Source organism: Crinia signifera, chromosome 5, assembly GCF_055691185.1.
Source record: "Crinia signifera chromosome 5, ASM5569118v1, whole genome shotgun sequence".
Lineage (NCBI taxonomy): Eukaryota > Metazoa > Chordata > Amphibia > Anura > Myobatrachidae > Crinia > Crinia signifera.
In genome coordinates, this window is record NC_139221.1 from 246128185 (window position 1) to 246148035 (window position 19851).

General features: G+C 39.7%; 1 protein-coding gene across 2 annotated transcripts in view; it reads left to right on the forward strand.

Annotated features, from left to right (window-relative positions):
- The window catches only part of TBC1D5 (TBC1 domain family member 5), a 495609-nt gene that overhangs the window by 186548 nt on the left and 289210 nt on the right, over nucleotides 1-19851 (forward strand). Inside the window, exon 1 of one of the 2 annotated variants that reach the window (XM_083188783.1) lies at nucleotides 744-802. The exons of the other annotated variant lie outside the window; for it this stretch is intronic. The gene's annotated coding sequence lies outside the window, so the exon portion shown is untranslated. Of the gene's footprint in view, nucleotides 1-743; nucleotides 803-19851 lie in introns of those variants that run through there. 2 annotated transcript variants of the gene reach the window in all.

A 19851-nucleotide genomic window follows, 5' to 3' on the forward strand; every position in this document is an offset into this window, starting at 1 on the left:
CACACGGGATCGTGACTGGATCTAATCCGGAGCTGAAACGCATGCGATTTGACACTTTATATCCGATTTTGATGCATTAGGCTGAGAAATCGGATGAAAACTGTCAAATCGCACTAGTGTGTGGCCACCTTTTACAGTTTAGTGATTTTTTTTGCTTTTGTCCTATCATATGAAAACATGCAGAAGGATAATGACTGCCTCATCTAATCTGCGATGAGCAGAAGAACCCGTTTTTATTATGAGACATGATAGAATATTGAGAGCATTTATACTGTGCAGCAGATTATTATAAAGGTGGATGAGTAGAAGAACCCTGATCTCTTGTTACTTTATATTACATTCTCCTAACTGCACTAGATTTTCCCACGCACACATTTAATGAGGCTGCTATTGTACCATGTTTGCACGTCATAGTCTGCACTGTAAGGGCTATTCCACACGCGCCTGCTGATGCCGGGTGGCAAAGCTCCACACGGCCAAAAGTTGTGTCGTTCACAAAAGTCAAAGAGAACGGGTAATGGGGGAAATTTGCTAAGATGGTAATTAGACTTCACATGTGATGTTGCTATGGGTAATGAATCAGAATGTACTTCTTATTTATTTAGCACCCTCCAGAAGATAGAAGACAGGATCTGATTGGTTACCTATAGCAACATCCCATGTGAAGTCTAATTCCCATCTTACTAAATTTCCCCCAATGTGTCTTTTCGCACTGGACTTTCACAGCCCGGCCGCCGGGTTGCAGCTGGATCTAACCACAGGAAAGGACAGCTGCTGGGCTGTGGCCGTCCCGTCCTGACAGGTCAGTATGTGCAGAGGTGATGGGAGCCTTTCACATACACCAGTCATTTGGTGTGCAGTTATAGCACTCCCCTGCCCCCAACCTGATGACACTGTAAGTCTGTAAAATAACCCTAAAAACCCTTAGTTACTGCCAAGTAAAAAAAAACGGGATGCAGTTAAAATCCCGGCGGTCGGGATCCTGGCGTTCAGAATCCCGACCGCCGAAATCCCGACACTTTCTCCATCCGTGGGTGTCCACGACACCCCTGGAGGGAGAATAAATTAGTGTGCCGAGCGTAGCGAGGCACCTGGCCCGCTGCGTGGCGAGCGCAGCGAGCCTGCAAGGGGGGGCGATCCACGTCCCCCCCCCTTGTCGGGATTTCGGCGGTCGGGATTCCGGCGTCGGGATTTTGAACGCCGGGATCCCGACCGCCGGGATTTCATACTGAATCCAAAAAAACACTGGTACTAGCTCTGTATAGGAAAACTCATATAAATGTGTGTGAGTGTACGAATACTTGTACGCCTTAGTTTTTTTTTTGTGCATAGTTATCAATCGCCCTTCATTTCATAGGTTTTAAAGTTTTGCCCCTAAAAGTATTCCTATTTTTCCATGGTGACTACCCGCACAATACACTTTTATCTTTTCATTTTATGGTTTGTACTTCTTAACAATCTACTATTTATCGACAAAGTTTTGCACAGGATACAATTAGACATACTTAGCAGTAGTGTCAATGAAAACTACTTCAAAATGCTACTACCTACTGTATGCTTAACATATCCACAGTGTTTAAATTGTAGTAATTTATCACCAGCTGCACAACAGGGACTGCCCAAATTTAATTCAGCAGCATAGATAGTAATAAAGCAGAGTACGTATCCGTAGTGTCAAGGTAATTTAAAAAACAGGCGCCAGTCATTCTGTAATGCGTTACAGTATGTTCTGAATAGAAGGCCATAGGAATGTGTTCTACCTAGAAGGCCATTGGACTATGTTCCACTGAGGAAGCACTAGGACTATGTTCCATCTGAAAGGCCATAGGGCTATGTTCCACCTAGAAGGTCAGAGGACTATGCTTTGTGAATCATTGGCTTTTGTTAGGTTCCTCTTCTTGCCTAGTTGAAGCTGGAAATGTAAAGTGGGACTAGCATTCAGTATAAAATGCGCCGGGATTCAAAATGTATGTGAGTGTCATTTGAAATGTTCCTCTCCAACCCGCAAAGAAGCATCAATTTACAAATGCCACCATAGAGTCAATTAAACAATCACAAATTGTATGGTCTGTAATATTTACACAACTGCTTCTCTGAAATTGCTTATCAGCCAAATTTGGAATTTGAAGCTACATATTTAAACAATGCAATTACATATGTATTTATTTTATTTTTTTTACTTATGTTTTGCTCTGTTTTAACCATAATTCTGGAAACCTTACAGTAGTGTCTAATTAGACCCTCTGTGTTCGTCAGTGTTACTCTGCTGCTGGTACATTTTGCAGCGTGCAATAATGTTAGAGACAAAAGCCAGTAATGAAGATAATTATAAAGGGATTTCTTTGTGCAAGCAGATACCTACAGTATGAAGATTTGGTTTCTATTTTATTTTTTTATGATGTTCAATGTCTGTTTATACACAGTCATCAAATGCAAGGTTTTGATTAAATTTTGTTTTAAAAGATGTAAAAAAAAAGAATACAAATTTACCCCTGAAATGTGTAAAATGAACATTTCAAAATAATTTTGAGGTACTCGGCTTATAACCAAAGGCGGATCCAGAAGTAAATGACAGGGAGGGCAACATGATAGCAGAACGGGACGGTTAGTGATGCTAGGGTGTGCACAGAATATTGGATGACAGAGAAATGTAGTGGGTGATGGGTGAGAGTGAGGATGATATTCAAGGGGTGAATTACAAGCAGTGGACAAAAAAGGGTAATATGGAGAGGGTGACCTGACAGGAAAAGGCAGTGGATAAGAGGGAGGGACAGAGGGTGACAAAGACTGGGTAAAAGTGGGGTGTAGAAGGTGACTGAGAGAGCAGAGGTTTCTACTCCCACTGTCACCTTCATTCCCAGAGTACGTTAGGAAGAAGCTGACAAGCAGAGGGTGGGAGAAGGGGAGGCAGAAAGTGACCATGGGGGCTTAACATGAGAGCTAAAGAAAGGAGAGAGAGGGATACAGAGAGTGTAGGAGGGAGATAAAGAGAGCAAGAAAGAGAGAGAACTCCCCCATACAGGCATCACTATGTACCTCATGTTACCCTCCCCCCCCCCCCAAAGTACAGGTATGACTGGGTTCGCCTGACTTCCCTCTCCACTCGGTACATCTATCACTGGTTCCCACCCTCAGAGCTGATTGACGCAGAGCAGAGCCCCCCCGCCAAAAAAAATGTTCAGGCATGTATAATCTTCATTCCCTTTCATTAACCCCACCCCCGTCCCTTTCACTAAACAGTTGGTACCTGTATAGTGAAGGAAGCTGCGTCTCCATCATAGGTGTCAGCGGTTCTGCATCATCCCCTACAGTCATCAGCACCATGGGTACATGTCATCCGCTAAACCAGGTCCCTCGGAAACAGCAGCAAAAGGGAAGGGCCTGTAATTCCTCCTGCTGTCTTATTGCCTGCAGCCAGCCAAAGCATGCTATCAGAATCGGGTGAAAACAGGCCAAATCACACCAGTGTATGGGCACCTTTACATTAGCAAGACTTATATGGGTTTAAATGGGGGGGGATTGTATTTCAGAATAACCTAAATCCAATAGCAAACACTCAGATTTGAATCATCTAGTATTGTTTTCCTATACACCAGCTCCAATAAACTGGCATGTGGACAGCTCCGGTGCTGAAGTTACTGTAGATTAAATTGTTTTAGTGTGATAGTGAGAGACACATGTGGGTAACTGTAAGCAGTGATGGAGGAAGATCATAGATGCATAAATGATGGGCCTCTTACATGAACAGAAAACCCCTCCTCTGAAATATTCGCAAGTGTTATTTACAGAATTGTAAAATTGTGTGAATGAAGAGCAAATGCTTTTTCCTGACATCACAGACCTTAAATCTGGGATCAAGACGTCTGTGTCTACTGGGAGTATTCTTAGTCTTACTCCTAACAGGAGCTAGGTGGATTGGAGTGAAATGTTTTTGTGTTTTTTTGTTGTTGGGGGATTAAATAAGAATCAAGAGGTGGCGGAAATGTATTAATGGGAAATTGTGTTATGAAGTGTAGACATGCAGAAATCTTTTCTTTTTTCTCCATAATTCACAAATCCGTGAAAATGGTAAAAACAAGGCCGTAAACTCAAGGTACAGTGTAGCATTTGTTTATCCAATGAACTTACAATAGTCACAATTAAACATGCAATAGTGTTATTTCTGAAGCAGACTATAAGCTGTAAGCTCCAATTGTTTAGTGCCCGTTGCATTAGTAGCAGTGAGCTCAGCACACCTCTACTAATATACATTACCACAGGCAGTGACTGTTCTGTACTAAACCTCCCCCAGCTCCTGCAGTGTCTGCCGTTAGAGACATAACAATGTCTCTCCAGATCCCAACTTCAGACTCCCATTGCTGAGTAATGCATACCCCTTGAAGTGCACTGAATGAAACAAATAGGTGAATAAGTGCACAATCAAAGCACACACAGTGCACTTTATCAATGAGTCAGCAAAGGCAAAAATCCAATATTACCTGTTATGTTAGACACAGATATGCAAATTACTAATGTTCTTAATAAAGGTGAATCAGAGATGTTACTGTGTGGCATAATGTGAATAAGGGGTTCTGCTGTGTTGCATAATATGAGTATGGTGTTCAACTGTGTGATGTAACTTGAATAAGGGCAGTGGCATATCTCCAGTGAGTGCAAGGTGTGTGGTGCTAACACAGGGGGGTCCACACCACACACCCTTAACCTATTTCTTGAAAACTTTACCCTCTTGAGTTGCACTACAGTGGCAGTAGTACTGTGCAAACATTTTTATGGCATGCAAAAGAGCTGCTGGGCCATTTCCCTCAGAGACCTGGCACAGCACTAGGGTGTCCTTGTGACCCTAATGCTGACAGAAACCCTGCACAGCTGGTTAGTGGGAAGGTTCCAGTTTCTGGCACATGGCACCAAAATGTCTATTAATGACTTTTCTTTGTTGTGAATATTACATTTTGTCTGACTATAGAGTGGCTTTCTAATGGAAATGAAATATACTGTTCTCCTTTTCTAATTTACATGTAGGAGCCATACAGCCTATATTTACAATGCATAAGCCCCTGTCTAATCAATGAAATCTCCTCACACACTGCTGTGGACCCCCCTGCCTTGTGCACTACTGGAATAGAGTACCAGCAGAACATAATGTAGAATGGATTGTGAGCTCCACTGGTGCAGTGACTCAAATGAAGGAGTTAATCTCTGTAAAGTGCTGTGTAATATAAGTAAGAAAGGATACCTGATTTATATACTAAGGGATACCAGATTCCTAGCAATTGATAAGCTAAAGGCTCATAAATATTAGCTCAGCCCACAAAAGTCCATTTCATTTTTTTATTTATTTTGCAACAATGCTTGATTATAAAAATAATACAATCAATTCACACTACTTATTTAACATGTATATTAAGCTTCTTTAAATTTGTTGCATTTCTAGCAGTATTTCATTTTCTTTTTTATTACACCTGATAGCAGTTGGCAGGGTTAGCGTGAATGGCTTTTTTAGCTGTGATAACATTTATACACACACACCAGTGACACAGAAAGTTATTAGGTCTGAATTTATGTTTAAGAGTGCCATTAATTCATTTACCCCAAATGTTCATTAACAATGTAAATGTATGCTGATGTTCCAAGAGACAAGGGAGTGACTAATGACTCCTCACACTAACAACACTTAAAATGAATAGAAACTTAAGATAGCTAATCTTGAAGTAATCAAGACCCTCATTCAGGCTGGCATCGCTGTATGCTCTAAAACAGCTGTCAACTGATTAAAAAAATTACGATATATATAAAAATCACATATAAATATCTCCCATATACACATTTCCTCTGCCCTTGAATACTTTAGCATGAATCTATAATTATAAATTGTGCTTAAGTGTGATTTACATTTCGATAGAGCACAGACTGTAGCTTTACGATCTAGAAAGATTTAATTGTAGCATGCAAGGTGATCTATTTTGAACATGACAATCATTATATTAGTTCTTACTGGGTTTTTTTTTAACTTTTAATAAATAAACAAATCTATCTATCTGTCTATCTAGCTATTGTGACACTAGATGCGTGTAAATCTGTTAAAACATCTCTGCCAGTGTAATAGACAAAGATGTTAAAAGTCTTCAGTCAGTATAAGTACCATTTTATATTGTACCCACCATATCAGTTTGTGTGTTGTAAGGCTAGATCAGCTAAAACAGTTCTGAAAATGGAAACGCAATGACCTCAGACAGACTTTTGTGTTATGACTCTCGCTCGTGGCAATGTCACTCTTTTCCAATTGCCCCCTTGCGTTAAATACTTTGAGGTAAGTCAGTGGACCTGAATGTGTATAAATGTAAAATAACATTTTTAAATGTATTGTTTAAATGCTAAAAAAGCATTGGGTCCCTGGTGGGCAGCTCTTGCGATAACAGCTGTCCTTTTTGCGATGCGGCTCTGGTCCTGGACTCCCAGGTCTAAGACCAGAGTCCCTCAATGCATGTGCAGAGTGATGGTGCCGGCCACGGGGCATGCTGGGAGGGATCTGTGATGGATTCCTCACACACCGCTGCTGGGAGAAGCCCATAGACTTATTTAGGGTATAATCCTCTTTTGCTTGCAATACCCCCTGCAGTGGTATCCCGGTGGAGGGGCTTTAGTGCACGTGAAAATGCCGTAAAAACCGGGGGTTTTACCGCATTTTCACTTTAGTGCATCCTGCCCTTAATACCCACAAACAGTGAGTATGAACTGTACACACAGTGGTGAGCCACATTGCCCAAATAATAATAATTATTATTATTCTATTTTTTTTTTCCTAGAATGCTAGTCTTCCTTGTTGTTTAATCAGTGCTCAGCATTATTTGCAGTACACTTAGAAAACAGGTACTGTAGAATACAAAGTAGAGTTATTATGTCAGCAACTGTGAGATCAGGTCATCCTTTTTGTGTTTGAATGTGTGGTGATTAGGAGCAGGTATATGGGAGTACAGGAAACAACTGATAAAACAATCAAAGACCACAGATAACCCAGCAGGGATAGCCAAGACCACGGATATCCCATCAGGTATAAACAAGACCACGGATATCCCATCAGGTATAAACAAGACCACAGATAACCCAGCAGGGATAAACAAGACCACAGATAACCCAGCAGGGATAAACAAGACCACAGATAACCCAGCAGGGATAAACAAGACCACAGATAACCCAGCAGGGATAAACAAGACCACAGATAACCCAGCAAGAATAAACAAGACCACGGATAACCCAGTAGGGATAAACAAGACCATAGATAACCCAGCAGGGATAAACAAGACCACAGATAACCCAGCAGGGATAAACAAGACCTCAGATAACCCAGCAAGAATAAACAAGACCATGGATAACCCAGCAAGAATAAACAAGACCATGGATAACCCAGCAGGGATAAACAAGACCACAGATGACCCAGCAAGGATAAACAAGACCACGGATAACCCAACAGGGATAAACAAGACTGTGAATAATCCAGCATGGATAAATAAGATTATGGATAACCCAGCAGGGATAAACAAGACCACAGATAACCCAACCACTTTAGAGACACTTTTCTTGCCAAATAAATATATTTATCTGTTTCTGTCATTACTCATTGTTGTTATTACATACTAGAACATTAATATATATTAATATATTTTACATTAGAATTACATGAAGTAAACAATAGCTTTCATTGTTTGAAGGTAATGGCAATGTGTGAGTGATGTGTACTGTATAATAGAGTCTGCCAGACTGGCTCACCTCAAGGGCCAAAACTCCCATAAAAGTGATTGGGCAGGTCATAGAAGATGAAAGATGACCACTCTGCGGGTTGCAGGAACAGGGTACATATTCTGTGGAATAGGATGGGACCAGGCACAGAAGAAGGCGGACCAAGGTGACCTTGTATACTGTGTCCTTTAAATACTAGTTTATAAGCTTATAGGTATGGTTTCAGCATATAAAATGTGTTTTTTTTGTTAAGGTTGTATGTTTTTTTTTTTTGCATATAATATAAATGTACAGTATCCATTGAATACATTTAGTACAAAGAAAAGCCCAGCAGAAGCAAAGTATATAGAGAGGCACTTTACTGTAGCTTTTCTTTTTATCGTCGTAGAGTATAGTGAAGTGCAGGCAGCAGTAAGAATCAGTTGCCGTTTTGCAGGATGGATGCTGAAATAATAAGCCAATCACAAAACAAAGGAACTGTAACATTCTTAACAGCTTGTTTCATAAAGAATATTTACATTGTTTTTTTCTGCTGATACACTGTATAATGGGAAACACGGCTCGGGTAAGACACATGGAATGAATTACTTCAATTTTACACTCAGCTCATAATGAGACCTATTCATTGTAATCTATCAATTTTAGTTGAGATGTTTAAATCTATTCACAGACTTTCATAACTTTATATATGTGCTTTATAAGCAATAATCTGTGAATCTAGAACTTCATACTGCAACTGGAAACTGTTACAGGAAAGCACATTGTACTCTTCATGCAGCATGTTCCCTGCATTCTATTGTAGCACAAGTTACAGTAGTACAGTGACAGATGTGTGGTGATGCCACGGATACAAATAAATAGACTTTGCTATGTGTCCTAAAATATGAGGATTCCTGCTTACTTCATAATTGTCTATTGGTTGCATTTTTAACTATAACCCAACTAAATGGATAACATGTGTGCACATTGGTTAGCATGGCATGCAATCAATATGTTGCTATTCAGAATGTCAACATTCATTTTTTTTGTCCACGTCCCCATTACCAATAGCCACACCCTCTTTCAAAATTTGTACCGATTTCTGATATTGGAGGGTTTGCAGCAGGTTGTCTCCATTTCATAAAAATACTGTTTGGTTAACTGGCTTTCTCTAATTGTATACAGTTGCTCTGTGTTGTATGTATAACCCGCCTGTTCTCATCTATTGCTTACTGTTCAATGCAAATATACAAAGAAATGTACAGGATACTGTATATATCATGGGTCCTCAAACTGCGGCCCTCCAGATGTTGTGAAACTACAAATCCCAGCATGCCTTGCCACAGTTTTAACACTCCCCATAAAGCAAAACTGTGGCAAGGCATGCTGGGATTTGTAGTTTCACAACATCTGGAGGGCCGCGGTTTGAGGACCCATGGCATATATTATTTTGTGCACATTTTAATGAACATTTGCTCTACAGGTAGATAGTCTAATTGTAAGTAAAATGTTCACATTCATAAAAATTATTTTAATTATTACGTTTCCATTACGTTCTATTTTTTAAAATCAGTTTGAGTTTCAAAACGTCATTTATTATAATACTGTATACCAGTGCAATGTTTAGGACAGTATAATATATTTTTAAAGTATAAACCAATTGCATTTTAACCCATTCATAGCCTACAGCAGTTAGCTCTCGGAAATGCTTTACAACGTCTTTGTTGCACGTACATAATCACAAGTGGAGGACTTTGGTAATTTAATAATGATCGCTTGATATCACTGGAATTAATTTTCAGCATTATTGATATTCTTAGTTGAGAGCTACATTAACTTGGGTACTCCACATGTTTTTTTTTCCTAAAAGTTATTTTCTTTTTTTTTTTAAAGTGTGTGTATCTAATTTAAATCTTCGTCTTTCAGCAGTCTTTGCCAGATGGTATTTAATGCAGGCGGTTGGTTGGTTGGTTGATGTGCAAATCTCTAGATACTGCAACTTAGTGCTGTGTGATTTAGTAAGTCCACTGCAAATACTAGCAGTTGAAAGCATTGTAATTCTTCTAGCTATTCCCTCCAAAGGATTGCACCCTGATGTAGAATGATATTGGCAATCAAATGCCAGGTGCAAATGAAGTGGAGGGGAAAGAAGATAATAACAGTATTGAAGTATTACTTACTTTACCAAATGACAGCTCACAGGATTTTGCCTAAATACAGTGCTGATTATAAGATGATTATTAGACATCACTGGTGTTTGTTCACACTCCCACAATACAGGTGAATAAACCGGCTCATGAAAGTTGAGAGGAGAATAATAGTGGTTTATCATACTGTAGTTAATGAACTTCATAGCTATACGTCTGCTATTTACATTTATTAGCATGTAGTTTGGGGCTAATTTTCTTTTTTATATATAAGCAAATAATAGATTTCCTAAAACTCCAGTGGTACTGTATTCATCATGTTGAGTCTGCTCCCGGTACCGGTTCCCTCTACATCGGAGCAACACCGGTGGTAGCGGACACTTGAAAAGGAGCATCACCGCATCTGTCTCCCTGCACCAGCCGGTAATATATTTACAAATTCCACCTGGAACATTGTCACTATACGAAGCTTTTGGTATTACTCCTAAACTAAGGAAACTGTTGGGACATTTAAGTCCAGTGGGAACTCCCTCTATGAAATTGTTCTGTCACTGTGTGGTAACTTGGCATCCACATGATGGCTGCAGGACTCCTCTTTACTGCATGTGCTGTATGTGCAGAGACATGTGATTCAATCCTATTACGCCCAAAGGGTGCGGATGATTTGCGAGTTGTGAATCCTCATGACACCGTGCGCAGCGGGCCGAATTCGGTGGAAAGTGCTCGCAATTTTCAGCGAATTCGACCCTGCGAAGGATGCGAATAAAGGTTAATTTGGGTGCCGTTTTCAGTGTTGAAACGGCACCCGAACGGCAACTTGCACCCTTCGGGTGTCATAGGATGGACCCTATAGAAGCAAAGGGTGTGGTTATTAAGGTTAGGTGTTAGAGCTGGAGGGGTTTGATTAGATGTTTGGATCACAGCAGGATGAGACAACACCAGCGTCGGTGGGCATGGGTGCCTATTAGTGCTTAAACATTATACCGTATGGCCTATATTTCACTCTGATTAGCAAAATCGGACAACATACTGTTTACGCAGCCTATGAGTAGGAGGATTAATCAATCAATAAATAAGTAAATGCAGGGTTCTGCAAATGTTAAAATAATAAAGTTTCCGGAGTAGAGCTGATATTGATCTTCTAGTCCCTTTGCTGAAGTAACCTTCCTATTGAAGTGCATACTATCTTGAGCAAATGAAGTGCATACTATCTTGAGCACAAGAGAGAACAATCACCAGGGTAGCACTAATGCATGGGGGGCCAGCCACTTACTATTCAGCTGATTGTGATTGCTGCTGTGGGCAAGGTGCTGCTCCCATCCTCTACAGAGCCTCCATTAAGTTTAGTCAGACTACTCTGTCTATCAAACTCTGTGAGCCAGTCCCTGAGCAGAGCCTCCTGTTTTGTCTCCAATATTAATTTTATTAACTATTACTTATATAGCACCAGCATATTCCATTGCTATTTACAATTAGGAACAGAACAGTAAGAAAATCAAGGCGTAGACACAGCGGTAAGAGGGTCAGGCCGTAGACGGGCCAAAATGCAGAGGTGCGGCCAAAACCTATTGTAGCACGGTGCCGTCCTGTACAGGGGAACACCTTACATCCTTCAGCCAGGGATAGATCCAGAGGGTGGCACAATCCGTGCGATCGGCAACAAATTGCTAACAAGCCCAGGCAATTAGTATGAACCACCCCCCACCCAGCGCCACAGAAGAGGTTCCTGCTTGCAAACTAACAGCACTCTCAAAACAAAGTGAAGAGCAGTTATCATTTTTTAATTATTAATTTTATTACTAATTTATTTATCTTGATTGTACATTAGGTACAATATACAATATAGTGAATATACAACATCAGTAATATACTGTATAAACTAGTTAAATTCCCGTCAAGATGATGGCTTAGTCCCTATCTGCTTCTACTGACAATCTGTCTTCACAGCTCCCTCTCTCCATATCAAGCAAGTTTGAAACAGATCATTTTGCTTTTACTTTTTGCTAAGGAGTAATATATATACTGTATATATTGGGGGCAGTACGGATGGTGTAATGGTTAGCATTACTGCCTTACAGCACTGAGGTTATGGGTTTGATCCCCACCAGGGCCCTAACTGTGCGGAGTTTGTATATTCTCCCCATACTTGCGTGGGTTTCCTCTGGGTACTCCGGTCTCCTCCCTCAATCCAAAAATATACTGGTAGGCTAATTGGCTCCCAACAAAAAAATTAACCCTAGAATGTGCATGTATATGTGTGGTAGGTAATATAGATTGTAAGCTCCACTGGGGCAGGGACTGATGTGAATGTTCAACTATACTCTGTAAAGCGCTGCGGAATATGTGTGCGCTATATAAAAAACTGTTAATAAATAAATAATAATATATATATATATATATATTTTCTAAAGCTCAGGACCATGGCTACCAGGATCTCTGAGGGCACATACTCTGTGCTGTAAGCATGTCAGCTATTCTGTCGGCTCTTTGGCTAGAGGTCAGTGGCTGATGGCTCCTTTAATATGGACCCCACCATGAGAACATACATTTTGCTTTTGGCCAAAAGGCAGCAAAGCTATTACTGAGATCTTATCCTACCTACAGAATACAGATAAATCTAGCTTGTTTGGAGTTGCCAGTCTACGTAAGGACTTTCTGCACAGCATGTGAAGTACTACAGAGAGCAAATTATTGAGCATGTGAATAAGGTTAGGGAGAGGTTTAAGGCTCTTCCCTACTGACAATATGCAGATTTGCAATATAAAAATCTGTCACATCAAGTACATGACTGCCTTTTGAATCAGTTCTCTGCAGTTCGCAGAAGTGGTTGCTCGTACATGAAATACACAAATACATTTGCTTCTATAACTTATTGCTTGTCACCCAGATCTACCGAGAAGAATAACAATAAAGCATCAGCGTATATCAGCCCATATGTATTGTGACATAAATATTCTTTACTGGCTGCCCTTGATCTCTCATCAAAACCAGGCTGCAATGAGATTATTCCTGCACCATGTGTATTTCTAACAGAAATATCAGCTATTCTCCAGGATGATCCCACAGCATTCAGCTTATTCTTTAATGAACACCTTTGCCAAGGCCCACATAGGACACAAGGCAGATATAATCAGTTACAAGTGCACATCTTGTTTGTACGTATAGGCATTCTACCTCATATGGACAATTAGATGAGGTGATCAGGCAAGCAGATAGCCCAAAACAGAAGGAAGGCTATTTGTATCAATTTGGTGAAGCTGTGATCGTAATGAAATAAGCTAGCAATGCCATGTTGTATCAAATGGCCTTTTTTTTTCTAAGGGTTATTTTGTAAAGGTGTATGCCAAATACTGCGTTCCCTTGCCCACGCTACATACGTCTAACTAGAGGGTAGCCACTCTGTCTATATATTTATCATTTTGCTTGTGACGGGCTCGCCTGCCTTCCCTGCCGCCAAGGGGTGTTCTCCTTCTAATGAAAATCTTTTTCAATCTAATAGTGATTCAGCTGTGAAAACCAGCATACATTAATGATGACAAAGAAGTTCTACAACCAGCCAACATTTGCTTTTGTTCTCTTTTGTCCCCGCATTGCTTAATGATGAATTGCACACACAAGTGTTCCAGGTTATTTTAATTTTCCTTTTCCCTCACTGTAATAACAAATGTCTTCAGTGTTTACCTTTCCTGTTGCAGCTCCTTATTACTAATCACTTCTGATGTGTTATATATATATATATATATATATATATAAAAGGAAAAAACCCTTTCCTGCGCTAATAGAGTGAGAGCAGCAACTCTGAAGGGTCCTCTGTTAGAAAAGACCCAATCAAATAGACATAGAAAGAAAGGGGAGATCAGTGTGTGCTAGTAGACCAATAAATGTCACTTAGTAGAAAAGAGTATATTTAATATAAAATACATATAAGAGGTACATATAAATCATGTACAATAAAAGGACCCTTCTCGAGGTGTCACGAAAATACAATTGGTGAACATCAATGGTAATTGCTCAGAGATTTCTTAATCACAAACAGAAGGCCCAACGCGTTTCGTCTGAACCAGACTTCATCAGGGGCAGAAATTGCGGTCAGCAGTAACTATAGATGTTCAGTACAGATAGTTTTATGAATCGGATGTCAATAAGACATAATCCAGTAAATTTCCGCAATCAGGAAACAAAAGAGTATTCTAGCTGGTGAACTCCTGCTGTATGCTACTGCTCCTGACTTTGCTAATGTTATTTTGAGGATTCTGTTCCACCTGGCTATTACCATATATTTGGTCATTTCAAGCTAGAATACTCTTTTGTTTCCTGATTGCGGAAATTTACTGGATTATGTCTTATTGACATCCGATTCATAAAACTATCTGTACTGAACATCTATAGTTACTGCTGACCGCAATTTCTGCCCCTGATGAAGTCTGGTTCAGACGAAACGCGTTGGGCCTTCTGTTTGTGATTAAGAAATCTCTGAGCAATTACCATTGATGTTCACCAATTGTATTTTCGTGACACCTCGAGAAGGGTCCTTTTATTGTACATGATTTATATGTACCTCTTATATGTATTTTATATTAAATATACTCTTTTCTACTAAGTGACATTTATTGGTCTACTAGCGCACTCTGATCTCCCCTTTCTTTCTATATATATATATATATATTTTTATATACTGTATGTATGTATATATATGTATATATATATATATATATTATTCCAAAGCTCTAGCACTCACAATTCTTAAAAACTTTAGCGGGGTCCAGTGCCTTCTACAGCTGATCTTGCACAAGCAAAAATCAGACGAATATAGAATCCCAGCGGCGGCACTCAGAACAAACAATGACACGACAGCCAGCAGATCGCCAAAGTTTCAAATGTATACATTTTTTTAAATGAATACATTTGAAACGTTGAATCTAGACAAGATAAAGTGCAAAGTGAAATAAGTGTTTGCTTATTTCACTTTGCACTTTATCTTGTCGGATGTATGACCTGATGAAAAGACCGCAGAGGTCTTGAAACGTTGTCATGTAGATTACAACTATGTTTTGAAATACAAAAGCATTTGTAAAATCCGTCTGAGTGCCGCCTCCTATCTCATGCGTCGCCTGCAAGGTCGTGTATGAGAAACCAGATATATATATATATCACCTAGGGATGCCAGTATTTACATGACTGTCGCCCAAGAAGATAAGAAGAACAATGGAGAAGAAAGACAGCACAGTGTAGTGATGAACTAAATAATCTGGTGGAAATAGCCACCCAAAAAATCATTGAACAGTGATATATATTGACTACAGAAAATTCCAGTAAAATATTAAAACAGATTACATATAAAATATGATGATTATACTGTATATAACAATTAAAAACATAGGTATATAATAGTGTTATTTTCATTATTAATAGAGATTAAAAGGGCACGTTGATTATATATGAACTCCAGATGGGAGACACTATAGGATGTTTAACGCTTGGAATTCACCTTGGAAATCTATGGAACTCTCCATTTTGACACTTTAATTTACCACAATGGATATTGCCTCAGCAAGCATTTTGAATCCACACTTGCATAATGTAATAACCCTCATCTCATGTGATATTGAATCATCCCCCATTTTTTTTGACACCCAGCATATGCAAAACTACGTGACACCTATGGGTCTGCAATTGCTTCAGAGTAGGTGCAAAGTTGGGAAAAATAGGTATTTTATGGTAAAATGTAAGGTCTTGGTGCCTTCAATACTGTTCAACTAAAATGCAAATGGAGCAGGAGGTGTCTATAGGAAATATAGGCCTCCTGCATGGATCTGAGATCTAAATGCAAAGCATTGATGCTCATGATGACCACAAAGTTTACGACTGGCCATTGGAATGGATTAGAGGGGTCCAGGAAGTCTGTGCCCAACACAGACCATTGGCTCGGCACATCTACATTGCATGTGGCAGTTTGTATTTTAACCAGTTTTAAAGTGGCATAAAATGACTATAATGTAGATTTCCTAACTTGAAAAATCTGCAGTGTGTGTGTGTGTGTGTGTGTGTGTGTGTGTGTGTGTGTGTGTGAATATATGTATATATTCAACTAGCCTTTTCTGCTGAGCCACGGCTCACCAAGGTTTATTATCATCTATTGTTCTCAGCTGCAATACAATATATAGAACAATACAGTAACGGATTAGCAGAGGATTAAGTCCAACAGCTCTGGCTCACTTAATCCTGTTAAAGGGCTAGAGATAGATAGATAGATTTATATATGACTATACTAGCTGCAAACATCTGTTTTTTTAAAGGAATATCTACATAGGTGTATAGATGCTCATTCCCAGCAACCATCACTCCAGTGTTCTAATGGCACATTGTGTTTGCTACTCGTGTTAGAAGACTAATGGATGATTAGAAAACCTTTGAAAAACCCTTGTGCAATTATGTTCGTACAGCTGAACATGTGTTTACTCGTTAGAGAAGCTATAAAACTGGCCTTCCTTTGAGCTAGTTGAGTATCTAGAGTATCGCATTTGTGGGTTTGAATATATACTCTCAAAATGGCCAGAAAAAGAGAACTTTCATGTGAAACTTGACAGTCTATTCTTGTTCTTCAAAATTAAGGCTATTCCATGTGAGAAGTTGCCAAGAAACTGAACAATTCCTTCAACGGTGTGTACTACTCCCTTCAGAGAACAGCACAAACAAGCTCTAACCAGTCAAGTACATTAGAGCCTCTATTTTAAGAAATAGACGCCTCACATGTCCTCAACTGGCAGCTTCATTAAATGGTACTGGCAAAATGCCAGTGTCAATGTCTACAGTGAACAGGCAACTTCTGGGATACTGGCCTTCTAGGCAGAGTGGCAAAGAAAAAGCCATAACTGATACTGTCCAATAATAGGAAAATATTAATATGAGCAAAAGAACACAGACATTGGACAGAGGAAGATTGGAAAAAAGTGTCATGGACAGACGAATCGAAGTTTGAGGTGTTTGGTTCACACAGAAGAACATTTGTTAGATGCAGAATAAGTGAAAAGATGCTGGAAGAGTGCCTGATGCCATCTGACGCCATCTGTCAAGCATGTTGGAAGTAATGTGATGGTTTGGTGCTGGTAACGTGGGAGATTTGTATGAGGTAAAAGGTATCACTCCATTTTGCAACACCGTGTCATACCCTGTGGACAGCGATTGATTGGAGCCAATTTCCTTCTCAAAAAGGACAATGACCCAAAGCACACCTCCAAATCATGCAAAAACTATTTAGGGAAGAAGCAGGCAGCTGGTATTCTATCTGTAATGCAGTGGCCAGCACAAGATCTCAACCCCATTGAGCTGTTGTGGGAGCAGCTTGACCGTATGGTATGCAAGAAGTGCCCATGAAGCCAATCCAACTTGTGGGAGGTGCTTCAGGAAGCGTGGGTTGAAATTTATTCAGATTACCCCAACAAATTAACAGCTAGAATGCCAAAGGTCTGCAATGCTGTAATTGCTGCAAAAGGAGCATTCTTTTGCCGAAAAAGCAAAAGCTTTCTCACGGTTAAGACACCGTCAGCTGTCCTGAGGAAGGGGTTTCAACCCCGAAACTGTTGACTCATGCTTGCTTACCTTTGTTTTTTTGATTTGCACTATGATTTGAATACATTTTTTTTATTACAAGTGAGTGCTGCCCCCTGTCATCCTTACATCAAGGGAACATCTATATATAGATATATATATCTATATATATATATATAGATATATATATCTATATATATATATATATATATATATATATAAAGATATATATTTATATATAATTATATTATTATTATATTATATTAATGCTGTAAACACTCACGGAACATTGAGCTTCAGGTGTGGTAAGTTATGTCGACAGAATGTTTACATAAATGGTATACTAATATGTAAAGTCGACATAGAAAATGTGTACATGGTCTTAATGTAGACATTGGTGTTGACATATCTTTAGCATTTTCACAGTTTAAGCATAACAATAACCAAAACTATAACCCTATTGCTAAACCTAGCTGTAATGTCAACATTTAGGCAAGTTGGCATTTAACATGTTGATATTCTGTCTGTCAACATTATGTCTGGATATCGGAATATCTGTCTCTGACCACTCTGGAGCACATTCCAAATTCCCTACAGATAAAAAAATCAAATAAATATACTTAACCTGGAAAGGGAATCATTTTAAAGAGCAAGTACAGTACTACCTAATTATGAGTTTCCCAATTAACTAAATTGCCAGTTATTCATATGTGATCTGCGGGAAGGGACAGTAAGTTTTTAGCTGTGCGATAAATATTTTGTTTATATTCCAGTTATCGAAAGTACTATCATCTCAATAGATTTGGATAATAGATATTCTACTGTGATGTTGTTTAACATTGATACTGTATATACAATGTGTATATATATATATATATATATATATATATATGTGTAAATTTACTGTATTTAGAATACTAAGCTGAATAACATACATTAAATAACTGAAAATAAAAAAAGGACGCTATAAATGCCCTCAGTGTAATGTTTCTACAGAGAGATCTAAAGTATTCTATCTTTAAAATTCATGGCAGCAGCCGGTTACAAGAAACAGGGGGTTCGCTGTCTTTATCCTAGAAGAGAAAATCAATCCAAACATGTTCATAAAGTTTTAGATAAAAGCATCATTGTTCAGAGGTACTAACTATATTAATTACCTGTATTAGAATAAATAACAGATAATTAAAATAATGATGCATGCATAGAAAAGTGACATTCACATAGATCAGTCAGGTTGATATTGATAGCTTGCCGCATAGAGGAGCAATCATGTAATAAGAGGCTGATTCTAGTAATGCACTAAAAGTTCAATCAAATGGAATTACTAGAGGCACAGATAAAGGTCCAATGTTCCAGTGATGTAAAAATGCTCAGATCTTAACAGCGTGAGATTACTAGAATTTTTTCAATGGATTTAAAGCTCTTAAAATGGTGTATTGAAGTAAAGGACGTTAATTGGCAAGGCCGTCTTACAGAACTTTCTCGGCTCAGAGTCTCCCATGGGTATGAGGAGTCCCTCCGGTGTCTCTGATATGAAGGGTCGTGTTCCAGATCCAGTCAGCCCCTTCAGAGATGTGAGGTGCTCCAAATAGGTAGTAAGTAGTTTAAAACAATTTCAGCTGACAGAGCACACGGTGATCCAACAGACACTGCTGATGCATTTCTGTGTATTGGATACTTTTCTCAAAGGAAATAGGGTTGTGGGACTGGTGTTGCCACCAGGGTGCAAGACCTAGAGGTGTCACATTCTCTATTCCAGTGCCACTTGTATGTTGCAGCCATGGCTCTGGCCCTGATTCTAATTGAATCGGTAAGCTGCAAAGCTTGTATCTTACAGAGTCCTGGTAATGCCGCCCGGGCAAATGCATGCCCCCACGCTGTTTCCCATCACAACCACAAAACGCATCCCCCCCACATGTGCCCTCAGCTGGAAAAATCATTCACTGGTCAGTGACCATCGAATGATTTCTCCAGGGCTTGCATATATAAGTCAGTGGAGACTGACTTATATTTGCGGGCTTCCGGCCTAAGACAATTGAGGCTGACGTCATGTGTCAGCCGCCCGCCCCGGCACACCTTGATCCGCATGCAATCCCATGGGAATGCCCAGCATTTTTTGGGGACGCCCATGAAACGCTGGGCGTTCCCATGGGCGACACCCGACTTCGCTGCCCCACTGCTCTGGCCCAGGATAGCTCCATACGGACGGCTATTCGCCGAGTCCGTTCGCCCAGGGACCCGGCACATGCGCATAAATCATAATCATGTGCAAACAGGTGGTGGACCGAATTAATCGGAATGACCTCCAATATGTGTACCCAGTGTCACCACAGCTGATAGGACATAGGGATGATCAGGGGCGCCTAATTTTCAAGTGCATAAAGCACCATGGCCCCCGCTAGCAATTTAATGATGGAGGTGTCACTTATGACACGTGGTAAAT